Source organism: Dendrobates tinctorius, unplaced genomic scaffold (assembly GCF_039654945.1).
Source record: "Dendrobates tinctorius isolate UK_male_01 unplaced genomic scaffold, ASM3965494v1 ptg000037l, whole genome shotgun sequence".
Classification (NCBI taxonomy): Eukaryota; Metazoa; Chordata; class Amphibia; order Anura; family Dendrobatidae; genus Dendrobates; species Dendrobates tinctorius.
In genome coordinates, this window is record NW_027361705.1 from 23,739,118 (window position 1) to 23,762,506 (window position 23,389).

At 42.8% G+C, this 23,389-nt stretch overlaps 1 protein-coding gene across 2 annotated transcripts in view; it reads left to right on the forward strand.

Moving 5' to 3' along the window:
* The first annotated feature begins 280 nt into the window (after nucleotides 1-280).
* Nucleotides 281-23,389, forward strand: part of LOC141088055 (PRKC apoptosis WT1 regulator protein-like) — a 78,111-nt gene continuing 55,002 nt past the window's right edge. The window contains exon 1 of one of the 2 annotated variants that reach the window (XM_073573926.1): nucleotides 281-415. The gene's annotated coding sequence lies outside the window, so the exon portion shown is untranslated. Of the gene's footprint in view, nucleotides 416-17,376; nucleotides 17,429-23,389 lie in introns of those variants that run through there. The other variant, XM_073573928.1, reaches the window with a different exon arrangement.

Here is a 23,389-nt window from a genome sequence, read left to right on the forward strand (position 1 = left end):
TTCCCGCATACTCCTCACATCACATTCCTCATTACCAATGCACTTGTTGGCTCCCGGTACCACAACAATTTATTTCCTTTATTTTTTCTCATTTTTTTTTTAAAGTAAAAAATCTGATCTAAATTTAACCATCAGTCCAGAGGAGCTTTCTCCCATTTTTGTTAAATGGAGGAAATGATTCACTGCTTCTTGAAGTAAAGTATGCCAAGTCCAAAGGCACGTTCCTATAAAAGGAGTCTGGGGTGGCGGAGGGGGGGAGAGAGTTTGTGAGGCTCCTCCTGTTAGGATCAGAGGTTTGTGGTCCTTTGGGAAGCAGTGTCTGATCTGCACAGCTTCGGGCAGGGGGTCTCACTCCTCCCCCAGGGAGTTCCCACACTGCAGGCGGAAGCAGAGGCATCCTCTCTCCAACAAGGAGGTATCAGGCATGGGTTTATCTCCCCCAATACTGGACTCATTGAAGCTCTCCATCAGCTAGAACTCTTCTGCAATGTCTGCTGGACAATTATTAACAATCTGCCACCTGTATGCCTACGTCCCCCGCGCACCGCTCACTGCTCCATTACATCACTGCGTCTGTTCGAGCATCACTATACCTGTCTCATTGTGTGCGTTATGACATCACCTTATATTACTGTACCTTATGACATCATCATCTTATAGTACTGTAGCTGTGTAATTTCATTATCTTATTACAATGCTTTATATATGTGATAACATCAGTGTCCTATTACGTTACTATACTTGTGTTTATTACATAACTATACCTCTTATTGCAATACCACTCCATTGTTAATTGTCAATTGCTATCCTTGTGTTACTATGTCACGTATCTCCTATTGCACTGCCGTCCTGTGCTGTGATTCACAGTACCTCCAACTATGGATCCTGTATTAATACATATCTATGCCTGCTCTGTTACTATGTCACTGCACCTATTCTTTTAGTATAATACTTGGGTTCTTAATCTCATAGTAAATGCATTGCTTTGCCTGCTATTATATGTCTATTACTGTGTCACTATGGCTAATATCTTACATCACTATACCTGTGTTACTGTATCTCTGCACCTAATATTACATGACTGTACCTGTGTTACTGTATCTCTGCACCTAATATTACATGACTGTACCTGTGTTACTGTGTCACTATGGCTAATATGTTACATCACTATACCTGTGTTACTGTATCTCTGCACCTAATATTACATGACTGTACCTGTGTTACTGTGTCACTGTGGCTAATATTACATGACTGTACCTGTGTTACTGTGTCACTATGGCTAATATTACATGACTGTACCTGTGTTACTGTGTCACTATGGCTAATATCACATGACTGTACCTGTGTTACTGTGTCACTATGGCTAATATGTTACATCACTATACCTGTGTTACTGTATCTCTGCACCTAATATTACATGACTGTACCTGTGTTACTGTGTCACTATGGCTAATATGTTACATCACTATACCTGTGTTACTGTATCTCTGCACCTAATATTACATGACTGTACCTGTGTTACTGTGTCACTGTGGCTAATATTACATGACTGTACCTGTGTTACTGTGTCACTATGGCTAATATTACATGACTGTACCTGTGTTACTGTGTCACTATGGCTAATATTACATGACTGTACCTGTGTTACTGTGTCACTGTGGCTAATATTACATGACTGTACCTGTGTTACTGTGTCACTGTGGCTAATATTACATGACTGTACCTGTGTTACTGTATCTCTGCACCTAATATTACATGACTGTACCTGTGTTACTGTGTCACTGTGGCTAATATTACATGACTGTACCTGTGTTACTGTGTCACTATGGCTAATATGTTACATCACTATACCTGTGTTACTGTATCTCTGCACCTAATATTACATGACTGTACCTGTGTTACTGTGTCACTGTGGCTAATATTACATGACTGTACCTGTGTTACTGTGTCACTATGGCTAATATTACATGACTGTACCTGTGTTACTGTGTCACTGTGGCTAATATTACATGACTGTACCTGTGTTACTGTATCTCTGCACCTAATATTACATGACTGTACCTGTGTTACTGTGTCACTGTGGCTAATATTACATGACTGTACCTGTGTTACTGTGTCACTATGGCTAATATGTTACATCACTATACCTGTGTTACTGTATCTCTGCACCTAATATTACATGACTGTACCTGTGTTACTGTGTCACTGTGGCTAATATTACATGACTGTACCTGTGTTACTGTGTCACTATGGCTAATATTACATGACTGTACCTGTGTTACTGTGTCACTATGGCTAATATCACATGACTGTACCTGTGTTACTGTGTCACTATGGCTAATATGTTACATCACTATACCTGTGTTACTGTATCTCTGCACCTAATATTACATGACTGTACTTGTGTTACTGTGTCACTATGGCTAATATTACATGACTGTACCTGTGTTACTGTGTCACTATGGCTAATATTACATGACTGTACCTGTGTTACTGTGTCACTGTGGCTAATATTACATGACTGTACCTGTGTTACTGTATCTCTGCACCTAATATTACATGACTGTACTTGTGTTACTGTGTCACTATGGCTAATATTACATGACTGTACCTGTGTTACTGTGTCACTATGGCTAATATTACATGACTGTACCTGTGTTACTGTGTCACTGTGGCTAATATTACATGACTGTACCTGTGTTACTGTATCTCTGCACCTAATATTACATGACTGTACCTGTGTTACTGTGTCACTGTGGCTAATATTACATGACTGTACCTGTGTTACTGTGTCACTATGGCTAATATGTTACATCACTATACCTGTGTTACTGTATCTCTGCACCTAATATTACATGACTGTACCTGTGTTACTGTGTCACTGTGGCTAATATTACATGACTGTACCTGTGTTACTGTGTCACTATGGCTAATATCACATGACTGTACCTGTGTTACTGTGTCACTATGGCTAATATGTTACATCACTATACCTGTGTTACTGTATCTCTGCACCTAATATTACATGACTGTACTTGTGTTACTGTGTCACTATGGCTAATATTACATGACTGTACCTGTGTTACTGTGTCACTATGGCTAATATTACATGACTGTACCTGTGTTACTGTGTCACTGTGGCTAATATTACATGACTGTACCTGTGTTACTGTATCTCTGCACCTAATATTACATGACTGTACTTGTGTTACTGTGTCACTATGGCTAATATTACATGACTGTACCTGTGTTACTGTGTCACTATGGCTAATATTACATGACTGTACCTGTGTTACTGTGTCACTGTGGCTAATATTACATGACTGTACCTGTGTTACTGTGTCACTATGGCTAATATGTTACATCACTATACCTGTGTTACTGTATCTCTGCACCTAATATTACATGACTGTACCTGTGCTACTGTGTCACTATGGCTAATATTACATGACTGTACCTGTGTTACTGTGTCACTATGGCTAATATTACATGACTGTACCTGTGTTACTGTGTCACTGTGGCTAATATTACATGACTGTACCTGTGTTACTGTGTCACTATGGCTAATATTACATGACTGTACCTGTGTTACTGTGTCACTATGGCTAATATCACATGACTGTACCTGTGTTACTGTGTCACTGTGGCTAATATTACATGACTGTACCTGTGTTACTGTGTCACTATGGCTAATATTACATGACTGTACCTGTGTTACTGTGTCACTGTGGCTAATATTACATGACTGTACCTGTGTTACTGTGTCACTATGGCTAATATTACTTGACTGTACCTGTGTTACTGTGTCACTGTGGCTAATATTACATGACTGTACCTGTGTTACTGTGTCACTATGGCTAATATGTTACATCACTATACCTGTGTTACTGTATCTCTGCACCTAATATTACATGACTGTACCTGTGTTACTGTGTCACTATGGCTAATATTACATGACTGTACCTGTGTTACTGTGTCACTGTGGCTAATATTACATGACTGTACCTGTGTTACTGTGTCACTATGGCTAATATCACATGACTGTACCTGTGTTACTGTGTCACTATGGCTAATATGTTACATCACTATACCTGTGTTACTGTATCTCTGCACCTAAAATTACATGACTGTACTTGTGTTACTGTGTCACTATGGCTAATATTACATGACTGTACCTGTGTTACTGTGTCACTATGGCTAATATTACATGACTGTACCTATGTTACTGTGTCACTGTGGCTAATATTACATGACTGTACCTGTGTTACTGTGTCACTATGGCTAATATGTTACATCACTATACCTGTGTTACTGTATCTCTGCACCTAATATTACATGACTGTACCTGTGTTACTGTGTCACTATGGCTAATATTACATGACTGTACCTGTGTTACTGTGTCACTGTGGCTAATATTACATGACTGTACCTGTGTTACTGTGTCACTATGGCTAATATTACATGACTGTACCTGTGTTACTGTGTCACTATGGCTAATATCACATGACTGTACCTGTGTTACTGTGTCACTATGGCTAATATGTTACATCACTATACCTGTGTTACTGTATCTCTGCACCTAATATTACATGACTGTACTTGTGTTACTGTATCACTGCACCTAATATTACATGACTGTACTTGTGTTACTGTGTCACTATGGCTAATATTACATGACTGTACCTGTGTTACTGTGTCACTATGGCTAATATTACATGACTGTACCTGTGTTACTGTGTCACTATGGCTAATATTACATGACTGTACCTGTGTTACTGTGTCACTATGGCTAATATATTACATCACTATACCTGTGTTACTGTATCACTGCACCTAATATTACATGACTGTACCTGTGTTACTGTGTCACTATGGCTAATATTACATGACTGTACCTGTGTTACTGTGTCACTATGGCTAATATGTTGCATCACTATACCTGTGTTACTGTATCTCTGCACCTAATATTACATGACCGTACCTGTGTTACTGTGTCACTATGGCTAATATTACATGACTGTACCTGTGTTACTGTGTCACTATGGCTAATATCTTACATCACTATACCTGTGTTACTGTATCTCTGCACCTAATATTACATGACTGTACCTGTGTTACTGTATCACTGCACCTAATATTACATGACTGTACCTGTGTTACTGTGTCACTAAGGCTAATATTACATGACTGTACCTGTGTTACTGTGTCACTATGGCTAATATTACATGACTGTACCTGTGTTACTGTGTCACTATGGCTAATATGTTGCATCACTATACCTGTGTTACTGTATCTCTGCACCTAATATTACATGACTGTACCTGTGTTACTGTATCACTGCACCTAATATTACATGACTGTACCTGTGTTACTGTATCACTGCACCTAATATTACATGACTGTACCTGTGTTACTGTGTACCTATGGCTAATATTACATGACTGTACCTGTGTTACTGTGTCACTATGGCTAATATTACATGACTATACCTGTGTTACTGTATCTCTGCACCTAATATTATATGACTGTACCTATGTTACTGTATCTCTGCACCTAATATTACATGACTGTACCTGTATCACTGCACCTAATATTACATGACTGTACCTGTGTTACTGTGTCACTATGGCTAATATTACATGACTGTACCTGTGTTACTGTGTCACTATGGCTAATATTACATGACTATACCTGTGTTACTGTATCTCTGCACCTAATATTATATGACTGTACCTATGTTACTGTATCTCTGCACCTAATATTACATGAGTGTACCTGTATCACTGCACCTAATATTACATGACTGTACCTGTGTTACTGTGTCACTATGGCTAATATTACATGACTGTACCTGTGTTACTGTGTCACTATGGCTAATATGTTACATCACTATACCTGTGTTACTGTATCTCTGCACCTAATATTACATGACTGTACCTACCTAATATTACATGACTGTACCTGTTTTACTGTATCTCTGCACCTAATATTACATGACTGTACCTGTGTTACTGTGTCACTATGGCTAATATTACATGACTGTACCTATGTTATGTGTCACTATGGCTAATATTACATGACTGTACCTGTGTTACTGTGTCACTATGGCTAATATTAGATGACTGTACCTGTGTTACTGTGTCACTATAGCTAATATTAGATGACTACACTTGTGTTACTGTATCCCTGCACCTAATATTACATCACTGAACCTGTGTTACTGTGTCACTATGGCTAATATTACATGACTGTACCTGTGTTACTGTGTCACTATGGCTAATATTACATGACTGTACCTGTGTTACTGTGTCACTATGGCTAATATTACATGACTGTACCTTTGTCACTGTGTCCTTGCACCTAATATTACATCACTACACCTGTGTTACTGTGTCACTATGGCTAATATTACATGACTGTACCTGTGTTACTGTGTTACTATGGCTAATATTACATGACTGTACCTGTGTTACTGTGTTACTATGGCTAATATTACATGACTGTACCTGTGTTACTGTGTCGCTATGGCTAATATTAGATGACTGTACCTGTGTTAATGTGTCACTATGGCTAATATTAGATGACTATACCTGTGTTACTGTATCCCTGCACCTAATATTACATCACTGTACCTGTGTTACTGTATGCCTGCATCTAATATTACATCACTGTACCTGTGTTACTGTGTCACTATGGCTAATATTAGATGACTGTACCTGTGTTAATGTGTCACTATGGCTAATATTAGATGACTATACCTGTGTTACTGTATCCCTGCACCTAATATTACATCACTGCACCTGTGTTACTGTGTCATTATGGCTAATATTACATGACTGTACCTGTGTTACTGTGTCACTATGGCTAATATTAGATGACTGTACCTGTGTTACTGTGTCACTATGGCTAATATTACATGACTGTACCTGTGTTACTGTGTTACTATGGCTAATATTACATGACTGTACCTGTGTTACTGTGTGGCTATGGCTAATATTAGATGACTGTACCTGTGTTAATGTGTCACTATGGCTAATATTAGATGACTATACCTGTGTTACTGTATCCCTGCACCTAATATTATATCACTGTACCCGTGTTACTGTATGCCTGCATCTAATATTACATCACTGTACCTGTGTTGCTGTGTCACTATGGCTAATATTAGATGACTATACCTGTGTTACTGTATCCCTGCACCTAATATTACATGACTGTACCTGTGTTACTGTGTCACTATGGCTAATATTACATGACTGTACCTGTGTTACTGTGTCACTATGGCTAATATTACATGACTGTACCTGTGTTACTGTGTCACTATGGCTAATATTACATGACTGTACCTGTGTTACTGTGTCACTATGGCTAATATATTACATCACTATACCTGTGTTACTGTATCACTGCACCTAATATTACATGACTGTACCTGTGTTACTGTGTCACTATGGCTAATATTACATGACTGTACCTGTGTTACTGTGTCACTATGGCTAATATGTTGCATCACTATACCTGTGTTACTGTATCTCTGCACCTAATATTACATGACCGTACCTGTGTTACTGTGTCACTATGGCTAATATTACATGACTGTACCTGTGTTACTGTGTCACTATGGCTAATATCTTACATCACTATACCTGTGTTACTGTATCTCTGCACCTAATATTACATGACTGTACCTGTGTTACTGTATCACTGCACCTAATATTACATGACTGTACCTGTGTTACTGTGTCACTATGGCTAATATTACATGACTGTACCTGTGTTACTGTGTCACTATGGCTAATATTACATGACTGTACCTGTGTTACTGTGTCACTATGGCTAATATGTTGCATCACTATACCTGTGTTACTGTATCTCTGCACCTAATATTACATGACTGTACCTGTGTTACTGTATCACTGCACCTAATATTACATGACTGTACCTGTGTTACTGTATCACTGCACCTAATATTACATGACTGTACCTGTGTTACTGTGTACCTATGGCTAATATTACATGACTGTACCTGTGTTACTGTGTCACTATGGCTAATATTACATGACTATACCTGTGTTACTGTATCTCTGCACCTAATATTATATGACTGTACCTATGTTACTGTATCTCTGCACCTAATATTACATGACTGTACCTGTATCACTGCACCTAATATTACATGACTGTACCTGTGTTACTGTGTCACTATGGCTAATATTACATGACTGTACCTGTGTTACTGTGTCACTATGGCTAATATTACATGACTATACCTGTGTTACTGTATCTCTGCACCTAATATTATATGACTGTACCTATGTTACTGTATCTCCACCTAATATTACATGAGTGTACCTGTATCATTGCACCTAATATTACATGACTGTACCTGTGTTACTGTGTCACTATGGCTAATATTACATGACTGTACCTGTGTTACTGTGTCACTATGGCTAATATGTTACATCACTATACCTGTGTTACTGTATCTCTGCACCTAATATTACATGACTGTACCTACCTAATATTACATGACTGTACCTGTTTTACTGTATCTCTGCACCTAATATTACATGACTGTACCTGTGTTACTGTGTCACTATGGCTAATATTACATGACTGTACCTATGTTATGTGTCACTATGGCTAATATTACATGACTGTACCTGTGTTACTGTGTCACTATGGCTAATATTAGATGACTGTACCTGTGTTACTGTGTCACTATAGCTAATATTAGATGACTACACTTGTGTTACTGTATCCCTGCACCTAATATTACATCACTGAACCTGTGTTACTGTGTCACTATGGCTAATATTACATGACTGTACCTGTGTTACTGTGTCACTATGGCTAATATTACATGACTGTACCTGTGTTACTGTGTCACTATGGCTAATATTACATGACTGTACCTTTGTCACTGTGTCCTTGCACCTAATATTACATCACTACACCTGTGTTACTGTGTCACTATGGCTAATATTACATGACTGTACCTGTGTTACTGTGTTACTATGGCTAATATTACATGACTGTACCTGTGTTACTGTGTTACTATGGCTAATATTACATGACTGTACCTGTGTTACTGTGTCGCTATGGCTAATATTAGATGACTGTACCTGTGTTAATGTGTCACTATGGCTAATATTAGATGACTATACCTGTGTTACTGTATCCCTGCACCTAATATTACATCACTGTACCTGTGTTACTGTATGCCTGCATCTAATATTACATCACTGTACCTGTGTTACTGTGTCACTATGGCTAATATTAGATGACTGTACCTGTGTTAATGTGTCACTATGGCTAATATTAGATGACTATACCTGTGTTACTGTATCCCTGCACCTAATATTACATCACTGCACCTGTGTTACTGTGTCACTATGGCTAATATTACATGACTGTACCTGTGTTACTGTGTCACTATGGCTAATATTAGATGACTGTACCTGTGTTACTGTGTCACTATGGCTAATATTAGATGACTATACCTGTGTTACTGTATCCCTGCACCTAATATTATATCACTGTACCTGTGTTACTGTATGCCTGCATCTAATATTACATCACTGTACCTGTGTTGCTGTGTCACTATGGCTAATATTAGATGACTATACCTGTGTTACTGTATCCCTGCACCTAATATTACATGACTGTACCTGTGTTACTGTGTCACTATGGCTAATATTACATGACTGTACCTGTGTTACTGTGTCACTATGGCTAATATTACAGCACTGCACCCGTGTTACTGTATCTCTGCACCTAATATTACATCACTGTACCTGTCTTATTTCATCACTGCACAAAATATTACATCACAATGCCTGTGTTACGTATCCTTGCACATACAGTGGGTACATACAGTGGGTACGTAAAGTATTCAGACCCCTTTAAATTTTTCACTCTTTGTTTCATTGCAGCCATTTGGTAAATTCAAAAAAGTTCATTTTTTTCTAATTAATGTACACCCTGCCCCCCATCTTGACTGAAAAAAAAACAGAAATGTAGAAATTTTTGCAAATTTCTCAAAAAAAGAAAAACTGAAATATTACATGGTCATAAGTATTCAGACAATTTGCTCAGACGCTCATATTTAAGTCACATGCTGTCCATTTCCTTGTGATCCTCCTGGAGATGGTTCTACTCCCTCATTGGAGTCCAGCTGTGTTTAATTAAACTGATAGGACTTGATTTGTAAAGTCACACATCTGTCTATATAAGACCTCACATCTCACAGCGCATGTCAGACCAAATGGGAATCATGAGGTCAAAGGAACTGGCCAAGGAGCTCAGAGACAGAATTGTGGCAAGGCACAGATCTGTGCTACTTCATCACAGCACCTATTATTACATTACTGTACCTGTGTTATTTCATCACTGCACTTAATATTCCATCACTGTACCTGTGTTATTTCATCACTGCACTTAAGATTCCATCACTGTACCTGTGTTATTTCATCACTGCACTTAAGATTTCATCACTGTACCTGTGTTACTTAATTACTGCACCTAATACTACATCACTGTACCTGTGTTATTGTATCACTATGGCTAATATTACATCACTATACCTGTGTTACTTCATCACTGTACCTGTGTTAGTTCATCACTGCACCTAATATTGCATCACTGTACCTGTGTTACATCATCACTACACCTAATATTACATCACTGTACCTGTGTTACTTCATCACTGCACCTAAAATTACATCACTGTACCTGTGTTACTGTATCACTATGGCTAATATTACATCACTGTACCTGTGTTACTGTATCACTATGGCTAATATTACATCACTGTACCTGTGTTACTTCATCACTGTACCTGTGTTAGTTCATCACTGCACCTAATATTGCATCACTGTACCTGTGTTACATCATCACTACACCTAATATTACATCATTGTACCTGTGTTACTTCATCACTGCACCTAAAATTACATCACTGTACCTGTGTTACTGTATCACTATGGCTAATATTACATCACTGTACCTGTGTTACTTCATCACTGTACCTGTGTCAGTTCATCACTACACCTAATATTACATCACTGTATCTGTGTTGCTTAATTACTGCACCTCATATTACATCACTGTACCTGTGTTACTTCATCACTGCACCTAATATTACATCACTGTACCTGTGTTACTTAATTACTACACCTAATGTTACATCACTGTACCTGTGTTACTGTATCACTATGGCTAATATTACATCGCTATACCTCTGTTACTACATCACTGCACCTAATAATACATTACCCTACCTGTGTTATTATATCACTGCAGCTAATGTTAGAGTACTGCACCTCTTCTACGTTATCCCTGCGCCGAATATTTAATTACTGTACCTGTATTACAGTGTCTAATATTACATGACTATACCTGGCAAAATCAGGGCTCTAGTGTCTGTCCCGTACCCAGTCACTTTTATGTGGCACGTGCACTGTACTTACGGACACGGAGCATACGGCGCCTTACTCTCTGGTAGTCACCGGGCACACACTGCACTTCTCTATCTCTCTCCGGTCCCTGATATTGGCAGTGGGAGACAGTGGACGCTGGCCTGCGTGATGCTGGTGCTCCCAGGACGGAGAACTCCTCTCGCTGTACTGCTGCAGAATGCCCGGTTTCTCTCTCTCTGCAGCGGTCGTTTTGCAGATGACTGGAGCTGCCACAGCACAGGTACTTGGTGGGGGGGACAGAGCGCGACGCTCACCTCACTGCATGCTGCCCTGGGTTGGCGCCAAACTCACCTATGCTGCACGCGCTTTTGCTTTATATCCCCCCACCTCCCTTGGTCAGGAGGTCCATCTGGCTTACTATTACTTCCCCCAGGCAACAGGGGATCCAGCCTTGACAGTTCCGGCCTGGCAAGCAGGTCCAGTCCTCCTTGTTACACTAACCCCTCTCCTTTAGCTCGCTATTCCATGGGCGAGACCTCTCCGTGCTCCTTTATGTTTTTCAGAGGTGGATCAGCTGCCCACAATTTTCGCATCCATTTCTGCCTCTCTTGCACTACATTCTGCCAAAGGGAATTGTTCTGTGCATACCGAAGGGGGGAAACACCTGCGTGGCCATACTGAGTACTTTGAGGCTCCTTTTGAATTTGCTAATTAGGAGTACTCAGCACTTCAGATTGAGTGGTAGAGTCAGGTTGAGTAGTGGAGTCAGGGTGAGCAGACGAGGACAGAAGTACGTCCGAGTCCAATGGAGCATCTATCTCTGGAGTTTCAGGCCTACGTACTTCCCTTGGACTGGCGGGTGATGAACTATCCATTTCAGAGAACGAGGCAAGTGGTCCTTCCTCATCACAATCGGGAACCGTGGGAGTGAGCGTTTCAGGGACACTTGGCACTTTCTCCCCTCCTTTGGAAGATTGTAACAGGCAGGGATGTGACATACTTCAGTGGACTATTTGGGTAGATGTCTCGCCTTTCCCTTCGGGTTGATCCTCACAGACGGGACCATTGGATCCAGTTTGGCATTCCACCCGATTGGTCTCCAGCACAGACATCTCACTGTAGACAGTAGACATCTTCTCCCTCTCTTCTCGGTGTCCAACGCCATGGCTCTGCCTTGCTCTGGGTGAGGTTCCCCTCCTCTCACTGTACCATTTCTCCCAGGAGCAGCGCTGTTTCCAGTTGGCATGACCTTTGGAAGGGTGAGCAAATCTTCACCGTCGGCTGTCTCTTGTAGGGCAACTTCTTGACAGGTGTCTCATTATTCCACATGTCCACCACTCACTTCTGAACCTATCTGGTGGGCGCTTCAGTCTGAATCGCTGTCATCCACAGAAGGCATACCCCCCTCTACAATCATTTTTCACACCACGATATGGGATTAAATTTTGGGTCTACAGCTGAAGTCTTTCTTATGCTCCGCATCTATCATCTAACTTCTTCCATCTCTTGCCGTAAGTTACCCCAGGGTATGGCATTGGACTCCAAGGTAACAGCAAGGGCTTCCTTCAAGCTCTTGATTTCTGCCTTCATTTTCCGCATTCCCTGATTTAATTCACGGGACCACTCTGGCTCTTCCTCGTTTATGGTGGGTATTTCGCGACTCTGGACCATCCCTTTCAAGGCTGTGGTCCCCTGCTCCTGCTCCCTTTCTCGCGCTTCCGCCCCCATTCCTGAAAAAGTCATCCGAGGATAAGCTCGCAGGCGCTCACACAAGGCTTGCTTAAGCAGCACATCTCTAAAGCCTGCCACTAGCTGGTCTCTCAGAAAAATATCACAAGGCCTGACGCCTATATAATCTCGCTTAGCGATTGCAGCGTGGATCTCCTGCAGCGCATTCATGTATTGGGTCATAGGCTCCCCCTCCCTTTGGACATGGCTAAACAAGCGCATGGGGTGCATTCTCAACATTCCCTTGACCCTCTCAGTCCAGTCCCCCATCAAAGTGTTGCTCCCTGTAAATTTTGGGAGGTTACTCAACATTGCCCCCAATGGTCTCTGATTCCTTCCACTACCCCAAGTCCATATACTGATGTAGCCAACTAGGTTGGGGGCCACAATCCTCTATGAGCCCAACGTCGCTCAGCAAATATAAACTGGCAAAATCAGGGCGCGAGTGTCTGTCCCGTACCCAGTCACTCTTATGTGGCATGTACCCTGTACTTACGGACATGGAGCGTACAGCACCTTACTCTCTGGTAGTTACCAGGCACACACTGCACCTCTCTCATTAGTCCCCGCTGCTGGCGGCGGGAGATGGCAGGGGAAAGAGAAACCAGGGGAAGAGTCATGAGGAGAGCATTTGCATATTCCCAGTGCCTTCTGGGATAAGTGAAGAGTCTCCGCGAGCTCAACGATCACTGGATTTTGGCTGTTGCAGCTGAAAAGAGGAAATCGGTAAACTGCGTGCCGATATTTTGGCTCATTTTTCATCGCTTTGAAATCTATTTAGCACTAACAATATGGAAGAGGCAAGGAACCAATTGGTGAGCTGCATTTCTTGCTACATGTTCACAGACTTACCAGTGGAAAAGCCAAACTTCACATGCCACAAATGCAAGCTTGTGTCCCTGTTGGAGGAAAAGTTGCAAAATCTCGAAGAGAGGTTAGCTACATTGAAGATCATTAAGGAAGGTGAAGATGTGTCTGACAGGATATCAGGACTCTTCAGACCTACAGATGACTACCCATTCCTGCTAATACATGTGGGGACAAATGACACAGCAAGAAACGACCTGGAATCCATCTGCAGTGACTTTGAAAACTTAGGTAAGAAAGTGAAAGAACTGGGAGCGCAGGTGGTCTTCTCTTCCATCCTCCCAGTGGTTGGCCATGGAACAAGGAGGTGGAATAAGATTCTGCAGGTGAACAACTGGCTACGTCGATTGTGCCGTCAGCAAGGATTTGGATTTCTGGATCACGGAGTGAATTACCTATACGATGGACTACTTGCTAGAGATGGGGTGCACCTTACGAAGCCTGGTAAACATGTATTTGGAAATCGCCTTGCTACACTTGTAAGGAGAGCTTTAAACTAGAACAACATGGGAAGGGAAGCAAAAGACCAGAAAAAGCCAAACACCTGACAAATGCTATTGAGAACTCGGCTATTAGAGGTGGAAAGGAAGAACAAAGACAAAAGATTCTAAATAATAAAAATATTGGAGAAAGAGAAACCAATCATAAACGAAAATGTTTCTATACTAATGTACAAAGCATGGGCAACAAACAAGGAGAATTGGAACTACTAACACAGGAAAGGAAATATGATGTCATTGGAATCACTGAAACTTGGTGGAACAATACACGTGATTGGAATACAAGGCTAGAAGGATACAACTTATTTGCTAGAAACGGACTTGATAAACGAGGAGGAGGTGTCGCATCGTATGTTAGAAACGCGTATATCTGCACAGAGATTGAAGCTTCAGACACTGGGAGTTCTGTGGAAACTGTTTGGGTAAGAATACAAGGACAGAACAATGGAAAGGACACCATTGTAGGCATTTACTACAGGCCGTGACAAAGTAGAAAAGGCGGACGGCACCGCTATTACCATATATCAACTGATGGTGTGTGTCTGGCAGCAAGCTGTCATCCTGGACTCCTGGGTGCTTGACCTCGCAGCAATCAAATCTTTGAATCCATGTAGAGGAAAGGTCGCACTCAGCCGGATAAAGTATAACTCATTTATTGACACATACAATACATGTCAGGTCAGAGTAGGGGTGGCATGAGTGTTACAAGCTAACAGCCGTGGGTGGAATCACGATCCATGTGTGGCTGTTAACATGTTAAATGCCTCTGTCCATCTCTGATCTCGGCATTTAACTCACGCTTACCGAAAGCGCGTCATAAGACCCGCCCATCGGTGCCCATGTCATAAGATCGCGGGGCGCTGAATGGTAAGCTTAACAGCTGGGGGTCTGCAGAAGACCCCCATGACTGTCATTGCAGATCTTCTATGGATGTAGGCCTGTGAAGGCCTGCTATGTGTAGCACAAGCAATCAGACAATTGCAGCTTCAAGTCTTCTAAGGAGACTATTGAAGCAAGTAAGAAAAAAGTTTTACAAAATATAAAAAAAGTTTTAAAAAATATATAAGTTCAAATCATCCCCTTTTTGCCCCATGCAAAATAAAAAAATACACGTTTGGGATCGCTGGGTTCAGGAACACCTAATTTATCAAAGTATAAAAAGAATTATTCCGATCGGTAAATGGCGTAACGAGAAGAAAAATCAACATGTCAGAATTATGTTTTTTCATCGCCACAACATGGCAATAAAATGTAATAACATAAGATCAAAACATCATATCTACCCCAAAATGGTATAAAAAAAATAAGCTCTCACCCAGCCCCAGAAAAATTGAGATGTGACGGATCTTGGAAAATGTCACCTTTTTTTTTTTTTTTTTACAAACTTTGGAATTTTTTTTTCACCTTTTAAATAAAAAAAGAACCTATATATGTTGGATAAATATGAACTCATAATGACATGGAGAATCATAATGGAAGGTCAGCTTTAGAATTTAGTGAACATAGTAAAAAAAATAAACCAAAAAACAATTGTGGAATTGCACTTTTTTTTGCTATTTCACTACTGTACACTTGGAATTTTTTGCCATTTTACACTACACTATATGGAAAAATGAATGGATTTATTCAAAAGTACAACTTGTCCTGCAAAAAAACAAGTCCTCAGACGGCCATATTGACTGAAAAATAAAAATGTTATAGCTCTGGGAAGAAGGGGAGCAAAAAACAAAAACGAAAAATCCCATAGTCGTGAAGGGGTTAATACAGTAACCCTGGAAAATCTTTTTACGTAAAACTTAGTTCATTCAGTTATTCCTTTATGGTGAATGCGAGAGATATAAGGGGCAGCACACTATAGAACAGTATGAGGTGTCACAGGGCCCCGAAGTTGAGGGGCCAAAGCAACAAGGAATACTGTATGACTCTCCATAAAGCCCCACTGCCATTTAAAATATAATTGCATTCATGAATACACTCCTCAGCATTGACATTGCAAGGCCAAGAAGGAAAAGTTGTGGAATTTTGAAAATCACATGATGGTTCATGTTAATGGTATGCAAATGATGGAACAATGGAAACAAAATTTTAAACACATTTCAATTTATTTAGTATCAAGTACTAGTGCAGATATCCATGCACTGACTGCTTTAGCTGCTATCAGTGAGGGTGTAAGGGGTTACAATGGACAATATCTGCTTTTATACCCTTTTTAGTTTGTCCTGCTTGATCTAATTGTGATTTAATTATATTGCAAATATGTAAAGTATTTTTGCTGCTACTGTATTATATATACTGTTATAATACAGGGAAAGTACAGTTCCCCTTTCTTACCACTAGATGGGGTAAAGGTTGTTAACATAGGATGGGTCACGATGGATAGGGCAGGAAGGACTTCCTGATACTGAGACGGGGCCAGGGCACCCATTAACTCGGGTGCCACCTTACCATGCAACGTTATAAAGTGTGAAGCCCACCCATCCAGTAACCGTGGACCAGATCATCATCAAGGGTAACAGTGCAGCAGAAATAGACACTGTATTTTTAAGAGAAGTCACAGCATTGCGGGCAGGTCGCCCATCATGTGGCAGCGTATTGTGGGTTCTGATGCCCTCAGAACCAGGGCAAAACAGCTGAGGGAACTCCCGAACAAAGTAGGTCTGAACAGGGAGGATGCTGAGGAACTGAAAGATATGGTCCGACCCGGGAATGTGCTAGGAGACAGAGAGGAAGAGTTGCATTGCGGACAATCTAATGTTGATACTGTAACAAACATGGATGTGCTGTGTAAGAAGATCAGTAAAGTTGTTTATTTGCAAGATGAAATAAACTGTGGTTCTTTTTGTGTAAAACCGGACAGACCAAGCTTCCAGCAAAGTAGAGAAGACATTGACGGTGCAGGAGATAAAGCCACAGGTATGCAGAGTGATGGACAGTGTTTACATGTGAAGAGAGGCTAGGGCGTGCTAACGCAAATATCCTCAGCCACAACTTCTGCCCTGGCCAACCTTTAAAAGGGTATTAATGGTTGTATGAGGAATGTGTTGCCTGCCTAAAGGCACTTGGACATGCAAATAATCTAGATCCACTGCTCCTTTTGCAAATTCCGACTAATGATGACCCAGATGTAAGGGTGCCACCAAGAATTTCAGGTCCCCATGCTGGCAAAATTTTTGGGCCTCCTTGAGACTTCATTCAGGCTCTACCCCAGCTCCACCTCCAACCCTCAGAGTTTTCACTGCCCAATCTTGGAAAAACTCCACTTCTGCACCACGTCCTCACCAATCACACATTAACATTTCCCATCAAGCATCAGATCACATACATAGCCATCAGCTTTTGTTTGTATAGTGTACAGGTAATACAGTGATCACCAGTGACGTTACACACAGGAGCCATGTATATAATATATAGTGTACAGGTAATACAGTGATAACCAGTGACATTATACACAGGAGCTATGTATATAATATATACTGTACAGGTAATACAGTTATAACCAGTGACATTAAACACAGGAGCCATGTATATAGTGTATAGTGTACAGGTAATACAGTGATCACCAGTGACATTATACACAGGAGCTCTGTATATAGTGTAGAGGTAATACAGTGATCAGCAGTGACATACACAGTAGCTCAGCATATACCATATAGTGTACAGGTAATACAGTGATCACTAGTGATATTATACACAGGAGCTCTGTATCAAAACTGAAGACTAAACAGAGTAGCAAAACACCACCAAAAAATGAATAAGCAAATACATTTTAATATAAAATCACATATACTGTAAAATGGGACTATACACAGTACTGTATATATAAACGTAATAAGAGAACAAATGGAGGAGACATGAAGATAGGCAAAGAAGAGACTATGGGTCAGTATAGGACCTGGGGAAGCAGGTTAAAAGAATCACAGTAAGGGTGCATACAAATAGCACTGAGTAGGAGACACTGTAGATCAGTGGTTCCCAAACTCCTGTCCTCTCGGACCCCAACAGGTCATGTTTTCAGGATTTCCATAGTGTTACACATGTGAGAGAATTCCTGATGCCTTGATGATATTTCCATCACCTGTGAAATACTAAGGAAATCCTGAAAACATGAAATGTTGAGGGCCGTGAGGACTGGAGTCATGGAAACACTGCTGTAGATGATTATAGGCTATACCTATATACCAATATCATAAAATGCCATCAGAAAAAGCACCTGCTTACCTGTTGTGAACACTCTTAACCTGACTTCTGAGTTTGGGCTCCCTCTAGTGGTGGCTGCGGGTAGTGGAGCTGGTCGGGTTGACAGAAGTCCATCACCTGAAGACGATTAGTGGAAGTCAGGTGTTACAGACTGGAAAGATTTAAGTGAGCAAGCTTCCCTCAGTTGCTGCTGGTGATTTTTTTTTCTTCCTGTGTATCTTGAAGTCCGCTTGTCCCCTGCTTGGTCCTGCATCATTCAGATAAGTTATTTGTTTGCTGGAATCTTTTTGCATTTCATCCAGTTTTGTCTTTCTCTGCTTTCTGCTTTGCTGTGTATGTTCAGCATTGTTCCCTGCTGGGACTGGTGCTGGACCCCGTTCCATATGCCACAGCTTATGTCAGTCTGTTCAGTATTGCTAATCCCCTGTTATAGCAGTTTTTGGTTTTGCTTCCAGTTCACATCAGAATGCTGATCTAGTGGGGGAGAGGTCGTGTGGCCTCAGTATTTTTGCATATCAGATGTGTTAGATTTTTTAGGGTTTTTGCGTGATTGCAGACAGTATTTTTTCTGTCCAGTGCTATCTAGACAGTTTGGGCCCCATCATTTGCTTCCTCTATTTTCTGCCTGTGTTTGTGCCTCATCTTGTCTCACTGGCAATATATGCTTGGGGGCTATCTATTCCTTTGGGGTTCTGCTCCAGGGCAGTTTAACTTTCCTCTTTCTTGCTTTAGGCTTAGTTAACTCATTGGCTGTGCAGAGGCGTCTAGGGCATTGTAGGCACATCCCACGGCTAATTGTAGTTGTGTTGTTAGGTTTAGGGGTCTGCAATCCGCTAAGTTGCCAACCATTCTGGTGTTCTGGTTGCCTAGCTTATTTCCTGGTTATTCTCCTCGGTGACCTAATCATAACACTTACCCATGGTGGGACCAGACCACTACAGCCTTCCTTGCTGTCCCGAAATAGTGTATAGGTAATACAGTGACTCATGAGGGACATTATGCACAGGAGCTCTGTATATAATGTATAGTGTACAGGTAATACAGTGATCACCAGTGACATTATACACAGGAGTCCTGTATATACTGTAAGTGTAGAAGTAATATACTGATCACCAGTGAAATTATACACAGGAGCTCTGTATATAGTATATAGTGTACAGGTAATGCAGTGATCACCAGTGACATTATACACAGGAGCTCTGTATATAGTATTGGTGTACAGGTAATACTCAGATCACCCATGACATTATACACAGGAGCTCTGTATATAGTGTATGTGTAGAAGTAATACCGTGATCACCAGTGACATTATACACCGGAGCTATGTATATAGTATTAGTGTACAGGTAATACTGAGATCACACATGACATTATACACAGGAGCTCTGTATATAGTGTATGTGTAGAAGTAAAACAGTGATCACCAGTGACATTATGCACAGAAGCTCTGCATATATTGTCAGTGTACAGGTAATATAGCGATCACCAGTGACATTATACACAGGAGCTCTGTATATAGTGTTAGTGTACAGGTAATTGTGACGAGCGTCAGCTTATGCTGAGTCGTTTTTCCTTTTAGAGTGGACCCTTTGGGCCGTGGCACCAACCCACCTAGGGCGAGCTGACCTAGTGAGAACCTACCCCCTGTACAGGGAGTATCAGGAGCAAGACCAAGGGGGTGAGCCACCACGGCAGCTGGACCAGACGGCCGGCTCAGGGAGACACTATTGAGTGTCTGGCAGCAGGACGGACAGGATATGAAACATAAGCGAGGTCACAGGGTTTCTTCAGCAAATGTGGTTACACACTTTAATCAGATACAAAGCAAAAACAGAGAACCAGATGCAGGGCACCAATGGTGAAACACTGCAAGGTGCATGCAAGGGCACACCAAAAGTTCAGACATAACACAAGAGTTCCTAGGAGGGATGCGTGCTAGGACACGCCAGAGTCCAAGACAAGGTGCGCGCTGAGAGACACGCCAGAGTCCAAGGCAGGGTGCGTGCAAGGAGACACGCCAGGATCCAAGACAGGGTGCGATGGCATCGGACTCCAGACTACTGGCAACGACTGACAGGATCCAGGCATCACCCTGCAGAAATCAGCTCCGGACATCAGGCCGCAGTCATCTGGTTCCGGACCTCTGGCAGCGGTCGGCAGGTTTCAGGAATCCAGCAGGCAAGCCAGGGTTCAAGGCAGGGTGCGTGCTTGGAGCCACGCCAGGGTTCAAGGCAGGGTGCGTGCTTGGAGACACGCCAGGGTTCATTCAAGGACGGAGGCCTGCGCGTGCAAAGGGCACACCAGGGACAGGTTCAAGGACGGAGGCCTGCACGTGTAGAGGGACACGCCAGGGAAAGGTACAAAGCAGAGTTCTGCACGTGCAAAGGAACACGCCAGGGTCAGGTTCAAGGACGGAGGCCTGCGCATGTCGAGGGGCATGCCAGGGACAGGTTCAGAGAAGAGTCCTGCGCGTGCAAAGGAACACGCCAGGGTCAGGTTCAAGGATGGAGGCCTGCGCATGCCGAGGGGCATGTCAGGGACAGAGTTTAAAGCAGAGTCCTGCACGTGCAGAGAGGCACGTCAGGGTCAGGGTTCAAGACATGGTACAGATTAGGACCTGTACGTGCTAGAGGGCACAACAGTGTACATGGCAAAACCTGCACATACTTTTATAGAAGCACGGGGAGGTATGCCAAAGGCAGGCGAGGACCTGCGTGTGCTAAGAGAAGCACGGAGAGCACAGTGCAGAGAGAGCGTAGGTGCAAGGGAGCACAGAGAGCACAGCTGGGCACTGGCTAGCTGGATGGGCTGCAGCACAAACAGGCGGGTAAGACGCCAGCGAACCCGACTGGGGCATAGCAGGCGACACAGCTGTCACTGACCGACGAGCACGGCTGAGGCACTAGCAGGCGGGCACGGCTAGGGCGGGCACGGCTAGGGCGGGCACAGCTAGAGCGGTCACGGCTGAGGCACAAGCAGGAGGCTAGTGTGGCGCCCCTGAGGGTTCAGTCGCCACAGAGGTACTGCACCGCCTCTTGAGGTGTGGTACCCAACCATTCAGGTAAGGTGGAGACACCTGACCACGCTCCAACACCTGCATCCCACACAACATAGTAGTGTAGCAAAGCACCCTTTGGTGGCTCCCTGCTTGGAACACGAAGCATGCTGGGAGGCGGGTGGAGTTAGTTGGCACCTAAAGAGCGGGAAGAGTTTAGGATTTAGGCAGTCTGACAGAGTCAGTGGAAGAGTGAAGATCCCCTGAGTGGCATGGATGAAGGAAGTGCTGCAGCCGACCTCAGTGACCTGGGTCCACTGGCACAGGAAAGAGACATTGATGGAATGCCTAACTCTCTCCATAAGAAGGAAGGATTAGTACGGAACGTAAGGAGAGGAGGACTAAGGAATAGGGTTAGAACAGAACCCTTCTCAAGTTCACAGCGCAAAGCCGGGGTCCGGTCCCCGAGGTTGTATGGATACTAATGGTCCTGCAGCAGACACCAGAGGAATAGAAGTTGTCACCACTTTATTCCCACACAAAACTTGGGGGCACAACAGCAATGAGAGTGAGCCGGGACTTGGTAGCAAGGAGTCCCTGAAGCAGGCTACAGCTGACTGCCGTACAAGTAGCGTTCATAGGAACATCTGACAGGAGGAACTCCAGTGTAATTCAGTACTGAGAGTACTTCACTATAGGCGCAAAAGGGAGACGTTCAGAAAAGGCACATATGTTAGCGGAGTGTTGGAAGGGAGTACTTCATCTTGCCTGGAAGTTGGTTGAGCCCCTGACCTGGAGGACACGGCACCGAGGCGGGCACCTGTATGCTCAACAGACTGTGAGTAAAGCTTTGGAACTACATGACCTGGTGTCCTCCGCTTATTACTGCGCCAACCCACTTCGCACTGCTACATCTCGGAGCCAGACACTACACTCTCTCCCTTAACCCCTATCTTCTTCATCTACTCTGCCCTGGGACTACAGCCCTACCTGTGGAGGGCTACACCATCATTGCTGCACCACACCATCTGTCCCAGAGGATCTATCTGCAGCATCAGCTTAACAACTTCATTGCCAAACACCACAGGTGGCGTCACGAATCATTCACTCATAATGTTTATTCCATCACCCTTAACCCCCCTTTTACAATGGACGCCCAGGGCCACGGACCGGGTCACAGTTATCGTTACATCTCCCATTGAAATCCACTGGGCCTGGCTCCGAGTACCCCACGGCCCTGGCACGGGGCGATCCATAGGAAGGCCAGGTGCATGCAAAGGGCACACGAAGCAATAAAGCAAAGCAAGAAACAAGGCAGAGCTAGGCAGGTACGGAACACGGAGCGGAAACTTAGGCAGGAACACAGAGTCAGATCAGAACGAGAACAGAGGTAGCAGCGGAGCGTAGGCTGAAGCCCAGAGCCGGACCAAGGCAGAGCCGTGGGACTAGCTTGGAAATATGCAAGAGAGCACGATAGGACAGAGTCTAGCAGCGGAGCATAGGTCGAAGCCCATAGCCGGGTCAAGGGAGCACCTTGAGACTAGACATGGAAATGTGCAAGAGAGCACCATAGGGCAGAGTACGGAAAACCAGGCAGAAACAAGAAACATGAGAAGTACTACTTGGCTCAGAATAGCAAAGACCAGACATGATGAAACAGGCTAAGGCAGAGAACGACGGAA